Consider the following 3,597-nt stretch of genomic DNA (forward strand, 5'->3'; position numbering starts at 1 on the left):
GCCCTTATCTTTACAATCGCCCTATCGCTCTTTGTATACAGGAATAATTGACAAAGCAATAATTAACTTGCTATCATAGATAAATCATTCATTATAGTAAAGAGTTGATTATCTGAACTAATTGGGACCTAGCGTAGTTTGGATAATCACACTGTTAGGATAATGAAATATATATTGAACCTAATAAAAAAACTTCTAAAATCTTGTGTTTTCTGCACACAGGGAATACACTTTTCAAACATTCACCGATTCTGGTGGACAATAAAGAAGATTTTTCACACATGTGTGGGCTACAATCTCAAAAAACACGCAAAAGTGAATATTTGTCATGTTTACATATTCAGACTTTATAATTTTTCCTACCTGAAAACTTTGGAAGATTGTGTTCAGATAAGTGATGTTTCAGATAACTGACATTCGGATAATCGACTCTCTACTGTATTTTTGGGATAGATATACTTTGCTATGGTACATATGGGTGCAAATTTCCAAAAAAAGAAAAATCAAGAGAGAGAGAGAGAAACACACACACACAAGAACAAAAGAATGCAGTTTAAATTTACAGATTGATAGCTCGTTGACAACACAGAAAAGTATTAGTTTATATCACTGTAAACATAAGAGGATAATAGTTTACTGAAATGGGGGTAGAGTGAAAAAATAGAACTCAAATTCAATAACTTATGGAACACAAATAAGGCATAGCTTAAGAAGGGTTGGAAAAATAATGTAAGGACAAGCAGACACAATTTAAGTTTAATGATGGATTGAAAAACAAGACAATATTAGCTTGGCTCACTGGAAACATAGGAATGTATTGGTTTATTGAAACTAGGTAGGGTCAAAAACATTAACAGATTTCAATAATTCATGGAGCACATATACAGTTTAAGATGGTGGAAAAACTAAAACTAGAATGATATTTACGTAGGACCATTAATTTATACAACAGGCAGAAATATGAGCAGACCAAATTGGTCAATCATTCGTTATTGTCTGTCAAACTGTAAAACATCTACAAGTCATTGTTTTTACAACTGATGCCCTAAACTGAATATTTCTGTACTTATGAATATATGCCAGGGTAAGTTAGCATGTAAGGGAATGTTTCCATGTATACAGATGTAGATATAGCTATAGATGTAGATATAGCTATAGATACATATACAGATATGCATGTGTGTGTATGTGATGTGTCTGTACAAATATACAAGTGCATATAGATACACTAACACACACACACACACACACACACACACACACACACACACACACACACACACACACACACACTCTCAAACTAATATGTACATATTTTTTATAAAATGGGATAAAAAACCAAGAATGAGCTTGGCTTTAAAGACTGTATAAAATGTATACCATGCACTATAAACAAAGTCCTGGTTCTATTCTAATACAGTGGCAAAACAAAAAAAAAAAAAGTAAAGTGACATTGGAATCTTTCAATGTAAATGCCAATGATATTTCCCTTCTTGCCTCCCCTATCACACACACATGAAGATGCAGACACACACACACACACACACACACACACACACACACACACACACACACACACACACACACGCGCGCGCGCGCAACCAATAAATTAAAAAAAAATGCACTATGTTGAAAATTGAATTTGAGTTCAGATTCCAAGTGGATGAGCAGGTACACATAAACATGGCATTGTATTATGCTGTTATAATTTCAATACATATCAGCTTATTAAAAGACAACAAATAATTTTGTAGTATATGTGCAAATGATTAAGTAAATGGTGACATTCCCTTATAATATATGAATATATATGTCACAGCTTCATTGCAGTTTCATTTTAATTAAATCAGTGACTTGTTACAAAGCAATCTAGTTCTTTAATGTACAAGCAGAAGTATTTGCCACAAGTTCAAAGGAATCCTTCCATTTCCTTCAGTTTCTAAATTTCTCTGTCACGATCCATCATTTTAGTCATTAAACATTTAGTTCTAAATAAATGTAATGTCAGCTATGTGCTTCATTCTGCATAATCACATTTTACTCCATTGTTTACTGACTTTCAAAGTTAATCCTTTTAATTTTGAGCTGGACCAAAAACTCTGGTCATTTCTTTAAGCCAACAAAGTGACTTATAACATAGGATATATGTGATGCCCCTCTTGTGGGCCAGTAATCAAGGAGCCTCAATCTTTACACTGACACCAGTGATTTACATTCGCTTGGAATAGAAATAGACACACACAGTGTTTTCAGATGCAGCTCTCCACACCAAGCACAGTTTCCCTTAAGAGCACACAGGGAACATAATCAGTCCAAGGGCTGGGTCTCTCTCTCTCTCCAGCCCCTCAGTAAGATTCCCTACTGACACAACTGTAGAGTTGAGTCCTCAACCAAGTGTTCTAAGCCAAGTCCTCCAACACCCTCTTTGTAAAACCAGTGTTCTTTGTCCTTGCTCCACATAGCTCTCACACACACACACACACACACACACACACACACACACACACACACACACACACACACACACATATATACACACACAAACACCTGGGAAAGGCTGGCACAGATTTACCAGTGCCATATTATAAGGTAGTTCCACCAACAACATAACACTCCAAAGCCAGCTACTCCAAGGTTCTTACAAATGTACCCAATTATACTGAGTAAAATTAATACTAATACAAATGGTAGTGTTTGACCAGTACTGCAAGGCTTTCAGGAATGGCCATAGTGTGGCCAAATAAATATAACTACTCTGAAAGGTTAAAATATTCTCTGAAAGACCAGCCACAATGAAAGGTTTAAATATATTTAATAATAATAAAAGAACATGAAAATACTAAATATCTACTTACAATAAATACCAGAGTTTCAATCACAGGAAATATTAAAAATAACACAGATGGGTAAATTTACATATTTGTTCATCGTGTTACACTGCTGCAGTCATTACACTTGGGTTATTCTGCCATCAGGCAGTTCCCCAGTCGGCCCGAGTTCCAAAGTCTTGGTCCGGCGTCGGTTGCTGTCGTCTCCTCCCTGACGACAGTGCGACAGCGGTATATAAGATACAGCCGATGACATTTTCTTCAGTCTTTCTTGCCGCGTGGTGCCCGAAGCAAAAGCAGTTCGCAAGTGCCGGTCGGCCGTCTCCTGAGATTTTCATTCCGAATCCAGAACCGAAGTCTTCTACAAAGCTAAGTACCCCATTGGGGAAACATTTTCTTGCCTCAGACCGATGTCAGTAAAAGTTAATAACTGTATTTCTTGTGGGAAGCAAATACCTCATAAGGATTTCCATTCCTATTGTATCCCATGCCTTGGCCCTGACCATGATGTCACTGGTTGTCGGTTTTGTGCTAGATTTAACAAGCGCACTATTAAACGTCGGTTTGATTTTGCCCGACATTATTTTGGTAGAAAATTCAATTATACCATGCCGTCGGAACTTCCGATGACCGGAATACACAAAAAGCGCAAAGACAAGGATAGGCATCCGACACCCAAAACTGACGATGAAGCCTCTTCTAGGCCAATCGCCGGTTCTCCGGTTTTCAGCGAGGCGCCTTTGCAGCCCCTGATGACCGCTTCTGTAGA

The sequence above is a fragment of the Protopterus annectens genome, chromosome 15.part0 (genome assembly GCF_019279795.1).
Source record: "Protopterus annectens isolate FY-2018-M chromosome 15.part0, PAN1.0, whole genome shotgun sequence".
Taxonomy (NCBI): Eukaryota; Metazoa; Chordata; order Ceratodontiformes; family Protopteridae; genus Protopterus; species Protopterus annectens.